The sequence below is a fragment of the Halichoeres trimaculatus genome, unplaced genomic scaffold, assembly GCF_033239565.1.
Source record: "Halichoeres trimaculatus isolate MK-OKI-2021-1 unplaced genomic scaffold, fHalTri1.1 fHalTri1_scaffold_1, whole genome shotgun sequence".
NCBI lineage: Eukaryota > Metazoa > Chordata > Actinopteri > Labriformes > Labridae > Halichoeres > Halichoeres trimaculatus.
In genome coordinates, this window is record NW_027437179.1 from 27,248,828 (window position 1) to 27,263,929 (window position 15,102).

The 15,102-nt window shown below is 39.1% G+C and overlaps 1 protein-coding gene across 1 annotated transcript in view; it reads right to left on the bottom strand.

The window, feature by feature from the left end:
* The window catches only part of kcnb1 (potassium voltage-gated channel, Shab-related subfamily, member 1), a 41,182-nt gene that overhangs the window by 7,393 nt on the left and 18,687 nt on the right, over positions 1 to 15,102 (bottom strand). The gene's annotated exons all lie outside the window — the stretch shown is intronic.

Here is a 15,102-nt window from a genome sequence, read left to right on the forward strand (position 1 = left end):
GCTCAGAAGAGGTTCAATTTCTAGTCTTAAGATATGGACTATTCATACTAGTATATCTATTGAGACTTTGAGACTTAGGTTTCTCACATTAAGGGGTGTTTACAATTAAACCAGCACACCCCATTTTTTATTCACTAGACAGTACAGAGGGTGTATACTGCAGGTTCAAGACCCAAATCAATCAAAAGTCTTATTTTACTAAAATAAAATCAAACAGTCTCGCCTGTTAAGCTTAAATTAACATGAGTGGAGAGATCTTGAGTAGAAGGAGAATGAGTAGTGTTTGCTTAACATATCTTGTACTTTTATTCACATCAAGGGTTGATGGTTTATTGTAGTCCCTTATCAACATAGCGGATTTTAAAGGAGATGAGCAGATACAGCATGGATCAAGTTGTGTCACCATCACTGTCTTGCTTTGTATCTTACTCTAAAAGAAAAGTAAAGGGCTCAATCATGCATATATTTCTGTGTGGAGTCTACTTTATGCTAAAATTGGTACCCATTGCAATTGATTTACTGCAGTTGGTAATAATTCAATGTGGAGACATTTAAAATGTGTATTTATCACTCAAATGAGTTTGTCTATTTTTGTGCACTGTAACCAGAGACACCAGACTGACATTAAGTTCTATAACTTATCAATATCATATCACATTTTCAGCAGTTATTTTTTAGACAAAATCATGTGCTGTAAAAACACTAACCTGCAACTTGCATGACACAAAAACACATTCATAACATAAGAAAAGGATGTCCTCATTAAAATCCACAGCACTTAATGATGCCAGATCCTCATTACACAGTACAGAATCCTGGAAAGTCTGTCAGAATAAATGCCCTCTGACAAACACACACCAGCCCACTATCCAACTTATACTCCACCAATCAAACTAACAAGCAAGCAAGTGGTGGTAGATAACACCTCCTTTAGCACAATGTGACAGCCCCCAGCTTCTCCACCAGCATTCCAGCTGTAAACACAGAACTTGTTTTGAAGGCCACAATTCTTGAAGCTTGAGATGCTGTTTGATAAGCGACTGCACCTGTACCACAGGGAGAAACACCAGAGGATATGCTGCTTTACTATCTAGCCTGTGCCGTGTCATTATTCTCATTTACAGCCCAGATATTTGAAAGAGTATCAAGGAGGACTTTATGTGAAAACAACGTATGTTCAAAAAAGACATAAAATCTCTATTTTACCGTAAAAGGACACTCTTTAAAAATGATCCATGTTTAAAAATAATGATAATCACAATGGTGTTTATGTAGGATGAGTGTCAGCCAACCAAAGTCTATCAACCAACTCATATTTTTCACTCAGCTCTTCTAATCTAATGTGAAATAATTCAGTTTTAGCAAAAAAAAAGTGTCATGCCAGGAAAAAAGTATCTGTATCCCTTTATAACAAGAAAGCTAATGATGAAGCCAAGTGGATTTCAAATTTCTCGTGCGATATATGACAAACTATAACTATATTACACAAACACAATTTGACACAAACACCTTCAGTTTCAGTACATTATTGTAACAGGAAAAGCTGCCTTTCATAGTGTAATAGTATTGCATGTACTGTATGTCATATGATAGTATTACCCCTAAACAGCAGCCCATGGAAAAGGTCCAATTCAAATTGTGCCATAAAAAAAGATAAACAATTCTTCCATAAAATATGTTCCTGAAATGTTACGTTCATACTCAGTGATTCAGATTTCAAATTCATGAAGAAGAAGCCTTTATGGAACAGTTTAAAACTGATCTGTGTATATTGAACAAGTTTTAATTTTTCTTTTATATAATATGATTTGGATTCACTAGCTTTTGAAATGTGTGTTAATATTGTTTATATCTGTAAAGAGAAGATGAACAATTTAAAGTTTTGCAATCTTTTATTGATTAGTCTTTTAAAACAATTATCCATGTTAGACATTTGGCAGCCTTGTTTTCATCCCGAAGATAATAGCTTTATTGCAACATGTCAAGCAAAGCCACAAGTGATGTATGTCTCTTCTTTGACCCTGTCTGACCTATGATTAGCCTGAGAAATTGGTGTAAATAATAAGATGGCTCTGCTGGTATAACTCACAGTCATTTTGATGCTCTTACACTGGTATTATAACATAAAGAATTACAAATTTTGATTACAAACTGAAAGCACCATTCATGAACTGTACTCTGAAATTATTAACTTTCCTCACACAGGACACTAAGTGCTGGAGGCTGTAGCTTAAATTTTGAGTTTGTTTGGCACTAGCCCCTGGGTGAGGACAAAATAAGTTGAAGAGGAGTTTAAAATATATTTTACAGGACATTACTTCATTTCAGATCACAACACAATTTCAGCACAGCTTACTTTCATTAAACACAAGAGCAAAACTCTCTGTGCAAGAAAACTATTTGAATGCTTTTTAATTAAAATAAACTAATTTACAAAGTTAATGTCTCATCTCTTCTTTTATACTGAGCTTAATTAAATCCAAATTCATCAACTGGATTTGCACACAGTTGTGCGTGTAAACAAACACACCAATGGCCAGCACAGAACAAATGACACAGGGTTTCCCTCCACACTGTCAAGAGGAAATTATGAGCCGCAGAAGTAGGGCATTAGCAGTAGTTGTTATTTGGTGATTGACAGCAGGAGCCTTAACAAGGGTCTAATGACTTTGAGTCCACTCCCCTGAGTAAAGATGCTGGCTAAAGAGGCTACCCTATCTACAACCAATCAGAGCAGGAGGAGACTGTTGCCATAGCGTCACAGCAGATGGGAATAATGACCCTATCTGTTTATTTTCTCCCCTCTGTGCTCCCCTCCTCCTGCCCTGGTGAAAATCTATTTGAATCAAACACTTCAAGAGCAGGAGAAAGGTGCCGAGACTGGGAAGCAAAAGAGGAGCTGACGAGAGCCAAACAAAAGAGGGGATCGAAAGGGAATATAAAATGATCAATGGAGAATTAATGGAGAGCAAACAACAGGATGTTTTGTCTTTGTGAGAGCTCAGTAAAAGCCAGAAACCAAAAACAGCGGCCAATTTCCTCTTTTGACACCATACTTTCATCATCAGTGTTTTGTACGAGTTGATGTACTGAAGGTTCAGACATGTTACTGAAAAGTATCCAACAGCCTCAGTGATTTCATGGCTTTCCTATTAATGACAAAATGAACAAGAGAGAGAGTTAATTTGGCAGGACATTGGGTACTTTTCAAATTGGAACAACACCCTGTCATAACATTAGAAAAGCGTTTCCTATTGTATAATGCAACACTGCAAAACCTGTTAGCTGCAGATACTGGTGCATACAAGCTGTGTACCGAATTTAAAGAAGACACCTTAATGACCAGCCCACTCTCATGATAGTCACAACATGCAAGTCAAAACTTTTCGGAGGCTTTGAAGCTCACAAGTTGCCACTTTGCATGGTAATATTTCCAGAGATGGCAGAGGCCGTAGAATCAAATATAACCGAAACGTAGTCGTTCTGATTTGAAGTTTAGATGACAATCCTTGTCAGGCAGATGTAGTGTTTACATTATATTTCCAACACAATAATCCATTTGCAACATTAATTGAACAGACAAAATGTTGTCCATGTTTCCATTGCTTTGTGACACTGTTCTCTTTCTTTTCAGCTGCCGCTTTAACACCAAGTCTTTCCCAAAACTTAGTGATTCGTCTTTACAACTTTCATTTGAAGGCAACAAACAGCTGGATCAAAACCATTGCCTCACTGGTATTTTGGCAGCAAACTTTACATTAGCAAAAAACACGCCTCTTCTATTTTATTGTGTAGCACCACCAAAACTGTTACCTGTTTCACAATTTAGCAGCTAATTTTCTTTGCTAGCATTACAAAAGAAAGTTCCTGGCAAGCTAGCTTTTTATTTCATTGTGTGGTTAAGAAAGCAGTAATGTAAGCTGTGGCTACTATATAGCTTACAATAATATAAACTAATATGTAAGGCAAAGGAAGTTTATCTTTTAAAATTCTGGCTAAAAGCAATTCAAAGTGTTAGCTGAATGCTACCAAGGTGTTGTTTTAGCATGTTGGTTGTCAATTGTGTTGCTTAAGCTTGAAATAGAAACTCTTATCTAAAGTATTTTCACTATCTAGAAGTTAAAGAGCTGTGAAATGATAATGATTCATCAGATACCCAAATTTTACACAACAACTTAGCACACATTAGTGTGACATTTAAATGGTGCTTGAGCTTCCCATCCTGAGCGTAAAATCAGAGGAAAATTGCAGCTTTGTTAATATGGTCAATTGCAATGAGTCATAAAAAAAGACAAAGACATGCTGCTATGAAACACAAAATAACATCTTCAAGATGTGGGAGGCTGTAACTACAGAATAACAGGACTAAAAGGGCAGAGGTAATAGGATTGAAAAGCTATAAAAAGGTCGCTAATGAAGGCGCTCTTCAGCTGCTGTGTTACTTTATGATTATGAGGTCAAGATCCACGAGGAAACCCTGAACATTTCCCCCATGGCCTGCAGAATGTCCCTGTAGCCCCCCTCTCTCCACACCACACGCTAATTCATCCTTCCTAGTTTTGCTTTATCTCAAATAGTGTGTGTTGTTTGGTTTAGCGGGTGCTAATTTCATCAAATTATTGCTCTGCAAATCTAAGATAAACCTTTCAGAGCACATAAAAGAGCCAAAAATAAATATGTCAAGGAAAAGGTTGAATGGAGCCTCAGACATAATTGCAGACGCATCAATGCAATTACAAACTATTTATAGACTCCTCAGCGGACACAAAGGCGCACATGACAAAAAAAAGATGTTAATGGCTGCAACACCCAAAATGATGTCCTTTATGTCATGCAAGTTAGCTGTGATGAATAGCATATTATTATTACTAGATTACATGGACAGATATGAGAGTAAATGCTTCTCGGTGGCCTACTAAAGGGAAGACAAGATGAAGGGAGGGATATTTATATCTAGAGGAGAGGAAAAGACAACATGTGTGCAAGAGATGGAGAGAGAATGTGTGCTGAATGACAGGAAATCCCACTGTGTCTCTAAACAAAGCCAGATCACACTGGCTTGTGTCTTTCTTGGCACATCGTCATGCGTCTCCAAAGACACAATAATCCACACATACTCCCATCTTCTGCAGGACAAGGTGACACCAGCCCTCATTAGGATGTTTCAAAAGATATCTGGGGCACCACTGGTGTGAATGGCACTCCCATACACCAACAGAACACACGTCGGTTTTTGCACCGATTGTCAAGGGACTAAGCCAAGAGTCAAGTCATTTTAAAGAGACAACACATTATAACTGTGTCTGCTCTCCAGTGGGTTGCACACTTAGGGCTTAGAAATGAGAAAATGCTTGAACTGTGGATATCTCACTGCACTTGTCACTGCTTTTGTGCCACCAGTTCTGGTTTGGATACCCTGTCCTGATTTTATGTTGGCTCTGCCCCAGGAGGAGTGATTTATAGTGTGATTTATACTGGTGTATTCAGGGTCAGGTCCATTCATCTGTGAACCTATCACTTGTTCAACAAGGTTGACACCTTGAACTTTGTTACTTTTTATATAGACTAGAGCTTCTCATGAAACAGATTTTAACCAATAAATCCTGATTTTTATTCAGAGGCTGTACTGATATGTGTTAAATATGTAATAAAACATCTGATTTTGGCTTACAGAAATTTGTCTGTGACTTTGGAAGTGAGTTGAGTGGTGTAAGGCATGCGATTAGCTTTGTCTGCAGATTTAATTTTTTACAAGAAAAGAATATATGTTGGTAGATTCAGCTTTTGGGGTCATAACTGTTAGAAAAACCAAGTGAATTACAGAAAAACACAAAAAAATTGTGATTAGAAAGACCCCTATGCAGTAAAGTCACATGGAAACTTCCTCTCTGGAGCAGAGTAATTAGACTCAAGTTTATGCAAGTTGACATATGCTTGGGGTAGAAAAAGTCTTATACGTTCACAATGAACAAATGTATTAAAATACATTTGTTGTATTTTTAGCAAAACCTAAAAATGTTAACCTTTACAACACTTCAAGATTTAACACAATAGTTGAAAATAGAAGGGGCATCTACAGGCTCTAATGAATTAAAAAAGAACATTAAATTATCCTTTAGCTACAAAATTATGACCGCTAATATTAGCATTAAACCATACACAGGCTAAAATAACTATTGGCCAGGGAGAAGCTGAATGCTTGTGTTGCGTAATACAATATAAAAAACTAATAAAATTTCACAATGCGACCACCATACAACAGCTAACATTAAAAAGCTACTTTCATAAAGTTTTTATTGTACTTGTGATTCTGTTACACCGTACAAAACCATCCAAAGGCTATATTACCACACAGCCACTTGCTAGCTAAGATGCTGGATTGCTAACATGTTCTGTGAAATGTCACACAATTGGATATAAAGGTATGCACTGTCTTATCTAAGTCAACATTTATCACTTCTTTTGTTGTAATATTAGTTTTAGGATAACGCTACTTCTTATCTAGCAGTGCTACTAGCTAAGGTGTTTCTTAATGCTAACATTACATTTGAAAAGGGAAAAAAGATTACGTTTTTCCTCTTCACTTAAAAACTCTCGTCTATTTGACAGATAATGTGCAAAATAAAAATGTTCGATGCTTATACGTAATAAATGCTCAGAAAAACACACAAAAGTGCCTGTGACAACCTGCGATGATACGAGATCAATGATGAAAGTTTATCTAGAAGTAGTGGGATAACAGAAGAGTGCTAAAGAAAGTTATAAGCTAGTTTCTGATGCACAGAAAGCTTTAGTCAATGATACAATCCACACCTAGTTGGAAGTGTCAACCTCTCACAGATGATTAAGTCAGATTGGTTATTTAGTTGGTTCAGGCTCAGGTAGGCACACCTCAGGTAGTGTCCTCACACTATACTGAGTTTGGTGGCATCCCAAGTGACAGGTGAGGAACTCCCAGACTCCCAGTGCTCCAGATGGCAAATCTCTCATTAGCAGCAACAGGAAAAAAAGACTCACTGCTGTGCTGCAGCAGTGGAATCTCCTGTTCCTGTGAGTCCCAACACCCTTACCTGTTTGCACTGCCAACTCTCACCCAGGGAAACACACCGCACAGACTAACAAGCTCAGCTAACACTCTTAACTCCTGCCTCGTAATGAAATGAGCAGACTTAATGGAAATATTTATCCTCAGGTGAGTAAATCCAGTCCTTTTTTTGATCAAGATCCCTCAGCTTTCTTTCCCATCATCCCTTGAGCTACATCTGAGGCCACAGGGATACCATGCAACGTTCCTACAGCCTCAACTGCCAGCCACTGTCACCATGACAACCCCCTTGAAGCTCGACAGGAGGTGGCTACGTGGACCTGCTTGTGAAAAGCGAGTCTGACATAGCCTCCTTCCCTCCGTCTATCCCTCCCTCTCGGCTTCTTCTATCCCTGATTTGTACCTTTTTCAAAGCTCTTGTAGCTTTGAACCATCTGTGCAGCCACAGTCTCTGATTCTATCCTTAGATTTTCTTCCTGTGGTCGATTGTTGTCTGCATCACCTTCTTTACATGCATAACATTTGCAGCATTACACAGATTTTTTTGACCCTGCTTTAAAAAAGAGAAAGTGCTCAATCGTCATGTGTAGGCACATGTGATTTGATAAATTTACACAACAATAGCACCGATCCCTGTCGGTGATTGATCACATGAGAGTTAATGATATGAGCATAAAATAACATGAAGTCATTCACACGCCTGATTCTGAATGTAGACGGGTTGTGCCTCTCTGCCTGTGAACAAGATGGGGTTTCCATGGAGATGGGAGGAGACTGTGTCTTCCACATTTCCTCAAGCAGGATAGGATGAAACAAATGCACTCGCACACACACATTTTCAGTGGCTCAGCTGTAGCCTCCACACCCTCCATCACTTGTGCTTGTAACTTTGAGCAGCAGTGCTTCATTTATCTTAACCTCCTACATTTCACAGAGATGAAGAAGTTGTATCTTGTGACGCCTCAGGGGAGGACCTGTGAGTTTAGCTTTCTGCAGAACTGATGCTGCCGGATGGATTAAAACCAGTGACCTCTGGTTATGACCTCACGTCTGAGGTATTAAAGCTGCTGGATGTCTCTTTGACAGGCAGTCACTTTCCCAGAGGCTTTAGTTAATTTCTAATAATGGTTAGGAGTCTTTGAATGAATATGTTTCTTATGTATGGCAAAAAAAAGAAAAACACTGTCTGGATTTGTGCTGAAGTCTTGAAAGCTGCAAGCCCTGGCTCCAAAGACAGATTTGTGTCCTTTCCATCTCCCTTTCATTTTGACTGCTTGTTCTCACATACATCAACTTACCCAGGCTACATATTCAGTCAGGCACTTAGCCAGACGCTTAGAAGGCTGTAGTTTTAGGAGGTCCCGCTATTCCCAACCCAATGATGAACCTCTCTTCATTCCACAAGGGCTGTAAAACCTCAAACCTGTTGACTATTGGCCTGGCTCTGCTCATGATGTCGGTTTGTTGTTGAAGTTAAATATGATCTGGTGTTAACATAGTTGTTTTATTTCAAAAGTCAGCCAGATGTAATAATATTGTCTCAGTGCAGTTTTCAGTGGCAGTGTCATTGCTCTGACACCCAGCAAAAAACAGAAGCCTTACGTAGCTGACCTGGAGGGATCTGACTGAGCAGAGCCAGTTTGAGTTCACACATTGACATTAAATTGAAAGCTATCGGATTTGCTGCTTTGATGGAGATGAACCTGAACGCATCTGGAATGGTTTGGCGGTAAAGCTCTTGAATAAAACTTTCAGCATTCTTTATTCTTTTTTGTATACTGTTGTGCACTGTTTCAATTTTTGTGAGACTGTAATACAGCAGAGGCCCAGCCAAGACTTCTTGATTGGTTGGCCAAGTCTTGGGCACAGACACAGGATGTATGCTATTAGAAGGCAGTGACCCTTACTGTTTCAACTGATCATATCTACTTCTACTAAAATTTAATTATAAAAAAAATAGTTATGTATTTTCCTGAAAAAAAAAAAAGTTAACTAAATACATTAAATTGAAAAGTTGTGAAATATTAATCTACAGAGGCTCAGTATTTGTTTACCTTTACAGTAGTATTCTTAGGGGCCTGTGTCCACCAACAGCATTTTTGGGCTTTCAACCCCCAGAACCAGATTTTTTTTTAGTTTTTCTCGCCTATGCTCACTGTTACAAAAGTTGTTTTACAGCACTGCCTTTCCCTTGGCAGTGACCATTAAGTCTGTTTTAAACTATTATCTGCTTTTATTCAATAATCATTTTACAAGAATGTGTTTGAGGAGAATAAACAACATGTGAAGGCTTTGAGGGTATCACCAACCAGCAAGCGCTTTGTCAGTGTAATGCGGATTTCAGACTCGTTGAAGCCCAATAAGAGAGCAAAGATCAACCCATGTTTAGCACAAATGAAGACCATATTTGGGGGGACCATCATCATCAACATCTACCGCACCTATGACAGGAGTTTCTATTTTGATAACCTCTAAAAAGATAGACAGTCAATCATATTTTGGGATCATTCAGTTGAATCAGGGATGACTAGTCAGATTTCAGTTCTGTCCCTGGCTGTCGCTTTGGAAACACCCCTGTGAACAAGTTGTAGAATTCAACCGACCTTTGGCATTCAAAATATCCAAGCTTCTTTTTGTAATCATCATTTATTTATCACAATTTTTCCTCATTTGGCCCCACAGAACATCGTGTTCTTTGGGGTCATAAAAAAGTCTCAAAAAGCCAGTTCAGGGGTAAACCTCTCCCCAGCTTTTACAGTTCCTTCATGCACAAAGTGCACCACATCCCCATTCAGTAAACTACTAATGTAGGGAGGAAATCTATGCCTGGACCATCCGTCTCCTGAATGAATCCCACCTCATCTCCTCTCCTTCTCAATTATTCATGCATTTCAGATGAAGAAGAGAATCCAGACTCAGCATCTATATTTAAACCCCGGCTGGTCCATGGTGGTTGTATAAATAGAAACAGTATAGGGTCTGGTCTGGCACACCAAAGGAGACTGTTATCATCACGAGTTTTAACCTGGAGTGCGCTGCATTTAGAAAGATAGAGAGGAGAGTGAAGACAGCTTAGTCAGTGTTGTATAGGGACATCTCTACATGCGGAAATTGTGGATTTATAGAGATAAGGGTCACTGCTGTCAAGTAAATGTGGGAGAAAGATCCCATCTTACCCTAAGCCATAGTAACAGTTACATACTAACACAGATCCTGAAAGACTTAAAGAGGGGGTATTATGCTTTCTGATATAAAGCAGCAATGCTGGATGTTCATACTTAACATATACTGATTTGGAACCGCTACAAGTTCATTATATTACTCAAAACAGTCAGCTCTAAATATAGCATGAGATCTTCACGTGATCCTCATGAGATGTTCACAAGATCTTCACAAACTTGCTGAAATAATGAGGTCATCACATAAGGATCTCCTAACTGTTCCCTGATTCAGTGTTTCAGACAGGGGCTAAAATAATGGTTTTTGGAGACACCAGAGTGAGGAACATAAGGACTGTTTTGAGCTGTAAATCATGGAAAGCCATGGGAGTATCAGAGAGCAGAATAAAGCCCAAAATAGGCACTGCACCACCTCATCAAGTACTATGTTATATTGACACGGATAAACCATCAGCCAATGAGGAGGCAAGTCCATCTTACTGCTCAAGGATATGCTGCTATGTTGTGTAGCAATTAATTCAAAATACATAGTTCACATAGTTTTACGGCTCATGCTGGCTAGTTTATTAAAGTGCTACGTTAAACTCTGCAGATATCAGCACAAAGCAAAATGTAAACATGAGAGAAGAATTGATTTTGCACCCTAAGACAAATGAAGCCAGGAAAGGACACACATGCACACACAGAAAAAAAACACGACAAACAACTGCGATGCCTGATAGAAGGAAGCTGCAAGTGATGCTCAGCATCACAGAAAATGACAGTTGCCATGGTGACAGTGACAGTGAACTTTTAAACATTTTAGAGACGGCGGTGAGAGGGAAATAAAAAGCAAGAGCACAAAGCAGAGAAACAAAGACTTCCGAGGCCGTGACTGAAAAATGTGTACGCAACATATTCTTCTGTCTACACAGCGACAGCAGTAGAATACAAGATTACAATTAATCCTGAATTCACACTCAAGCTTAGTACAGATATTCTCCGCATAACATTACACAGTGAGGCTATATTTAATAGCTTGTGGGAGCTCAGATCACAGGCCATTTAATGTCCATGTTGCTAATCCCTTTGAGAGACAGTCAATATGAAAAACCTGAAGTTTTAGAGGCAGGCAGGTAGTAGTGCATACATTATTTGTGCTAGATAAATTCCTGTTTCATTATCCCTATTCTTGTTCCCTATTGATCCCTATTCTTGTTTATACCTGGCAGACACGTGAGAACATATTGTAAGTTTCAGTACAGAAGCTCGCGGTGTGCATTAACAGTGTAATTGAATTAGCATAGCATGTGCCGTACTTATGTAAATTAATGTGCAAGAAGACATGAATCAATGCCTAGGCCTCGCCCCCTTATCAATGTTGCTGGCTGTACAGTTTTTTTATTTTGCACAGATACATAAGGACAGCCAGTAACATTGATTGCATATAATGATGGATGACACATTTATGCCTCCTCCTGCTGTATCAAAGTGAATCCAAAGTTAACCCCTGGTGATGAAAAATGAAGCTAATGAAGAAAATGCTGTAATGTGAGTGTCTAGTTGAGGCTATACTGACAGCTTTAAATGAGTGTTTTTTTCTATCTTGCTTATTTTTCTATCAGTAACTTTTTTGATGGCATTTAAGCTGAGAAGCATACATAAAGTTGCCAAATAAAAAGTTCAACCACTTTCTTGAAAATAATTACTTATTTTTTGGCAGTGTAACCCTATTCTTGGTGCTCCATAACCTTCTTTATGCCAGAGCCTGAGGTGGGAGTAACACACCCTCCCACTCATCAGAATACATACATGAAAAGCCAAGGTTTGGAGAGCAGCAGCAAAGCCCCCAGGGGTACTGAACAAAACAGAGAAGGCAACAAGGAGAAAACATGCAACACTGGTGAAATCAGACGCAGCATAAAAAGAGGAGCAGGGATGGAGGACAGTAGCAGAGCAGAAAAGACGAACAAGCTGGTTAATAAATCCCGTTTAGGGGAGAAACAGCTCAAAGAAAACTAGAAAGTGCATCAGACCATGTCCAAATAAATAAAGTGTGATGACATGCACGTGCAGCTGGTGTTTGTGTGTGTTGGTACTTTAGCTTGTGTCGCGTAAAGACACAAGTGAAAGTGCTCATCAAGGTGAAAGGCGTCTCGCTCCAGTAGTCAAGAGCTCTTCCCACTCTCAGTCGGCCATTGACTTGATGAAAATTTCTCCTTCACCTTAGTGGCTTCTATTTCTGTTCCTGGCCTTCGCACTACCTCAAAGTCATCTGTTCACCTCAACACACAGCCAGCACGGTGGAGTAAAAGCCTTGTATGGTGTGGGGAACACTGCAGAGCTACAACTAGTAGAGCAGCTTCTTGGCCAAGGTATCGATTTATGGATTCTGTTGCTCTGTGCGCTCACAAAGATGTTGAGGAATGGACATGGTGAGAAAAAATGTTGGTACATTTTGTTAGAGAAATGGTGAAAAAAACAACTAAAAATCTCACATGAAAGACGTGTGTATCGAATGTCTTGCTGAATTCTTATGCAAGCACTTTTTTCCAGTGTACCATTCTGTACTGTTGGCACCTTTTTGGTGCAACGTACAGTTTATCTGATGCAACATCTTCTAGAAAGTCTACTGCAGGCAAAATCTGCTAATTCCCTGTCAAATGTTTAACCCCACCTTGCTTCTCCTGCACCCCTGTTTGCAACATCTGCTCCAACAATGATGCAAACACTTGCTCCTGCAGCTGCTGCTCAGCTCACTAACCCCACCTCCACCTGTTTGATGCCTAAAGTTGCTCTAGAGGAGAGTTTTATCGATGTCCCTCCCCAACATCTGCTGCTGAGTCTGATAACAGCCTGTGGCAGTAGAGGGCCTCGGCCTGTCTCAGAAAACACATGCTGTATTCAAGTGAAACAAACATGTTCTTCCAGGATAAACTGACTGAAATAGTTATTTTTTCACAACACCAAATTGATTGCAAAGGGAGAAACTAAAGAATGATGTAAAAAAAAAATCTCAGTTGGATTTATATTGTCATGGTGCTGGTTGAGCCACAACAGAGTGCAAGAAAATCTTAATGCAGTTATTGTTCACTTCACGCTGTTAATGTTAATCATAACGGAGTAGGCTTAAAGAAATAGCAGATGATGAGGCTGCTTTAAGACATTGAGGCAAGGACAGGTTGGGGGAGTGGGTAATGCCAGGCATTAAAGAACCAAGAGGAGGAGTCAAACTGGGGTTGCTTGATGACTTTTGCAGTTTCAATAAATGGGTGATACATCTCCAACTCTCACAGGAACTGGGGCCAAAATACCTCGACAAGCACACCAGGCAGAAGCTCAGGTGATGATTTTGGTCTCTTATTCCGTGCAGTATGGGAATTGGCTGGTAGATTTGTCTAGAATCGATGGTGAGTCACTTCCACCAGTCAACAACAAAACAAAAAGCATCAGACTTGAGATTAAACTGGAAAGACCAGCAAGTTGGTACAGACCATAGATTGTATTATTTATGAACATAGTGTCTGGGATGTCACATATTAATGACAGGTGCAATATTGAAAAAAGGTTGAACTGAACTTAACTTTATTGGAGTTCGATGACACAGGGTGTGCCTTTAGCCTCTTTGTAGAAAGCTACAAGTGAAAGCAAGAATTGCAGTTTTTAACACAAGTGGATACACCCAATTCAGTTACTCTAATTCCATTGTAATACCTCTTTTAATAGCATCAAATTACTAATTAAATAAACAAACAGAAAGAATGTTCTTTTTTTTAAAATAAACTTTGCCCATTAAGCCAGCCAGTAGAGGAAGCTGTAAATGATTTAGCCTCACTTTTGTAGAGCACGTCATCCATCTGTGACCTTTGTGTAAGGAACACACTGTTAACCTTAAAGCAAAGAGGCAATCTTTATGAATGAAAGAATGAATTTTTACGGTGAGTGTTAAAACCAATTCAAACCACTGAAATGTAAAATAGTCTGAAACTGATTTCTCTTACAATTTGAAGCTCACTGATATTTCCAGCAAGCGCTGTCTTCAAATAGGCGAAGTTTTGGCTTGGTCTTTGAGGTGTAGATTTCACAGTGGCAGAGGAAGGGCCATTGTGAAAGTCAAAACACTCAAAAGCTGTGATATTTAAAGCTGTTATCCAAGTTTTCGAATTTTCCCATTGCTAACTGGCTGAAGTCATCCTGAGGCTTCAATACACACATATTATTCATCAGCTGCTGTAACAGCGTTGACGGGCACTCCCCTTGAGGGTTAGACCTGATTCAGGGAAACTGACACAGTTTCAGTTTTAATCTCTCTGTGGTACTGACTCACAGAGTTTACTTTAAGGCTGATGAGTGAGACGATGCAACTGCTACACTAAAACTGCCATGTCTTCACTAAAATGAGCTTAATTCACAGCTGGAGCCCCCATTTTTTTCTAAATGAGAGGAGACCTGAAGAATAATGTTGACAGAGATACAGCTGCACTTCTGTTAGTGTTCTGACAATACAAGAGCAGAAAATAAGCTGCTTCGTTAAATTATTATTACATAAACCATCATGATCATATTCAAAATGCTCCTGTAGTCTTTTCTTTTTCAAAAGGTTCAATATTTAATGATTATTTTAACTATACATGCAGTTACTCGGCAGCCAGCCAGCTCATCTCATCATCATCTGAAGAGAATTCATGTGAAAGATTTTGTCTTTGAACTTTTGTTTTCTGCTCCTCATTGCAAGAACAAAACACAAACCACAGGCCTTTGTTCTCTCAGCCTCTGTGGCTGTGTGATTGTCCGGACTATGAGCCTCTTTCTTTAGAACTAAATCAGGTCCAAAGGCAACACAGACTCAAACAGCTTATGCTCCTCATGCAAGTAATAATCAAAGTCTTTTCCAGAAAC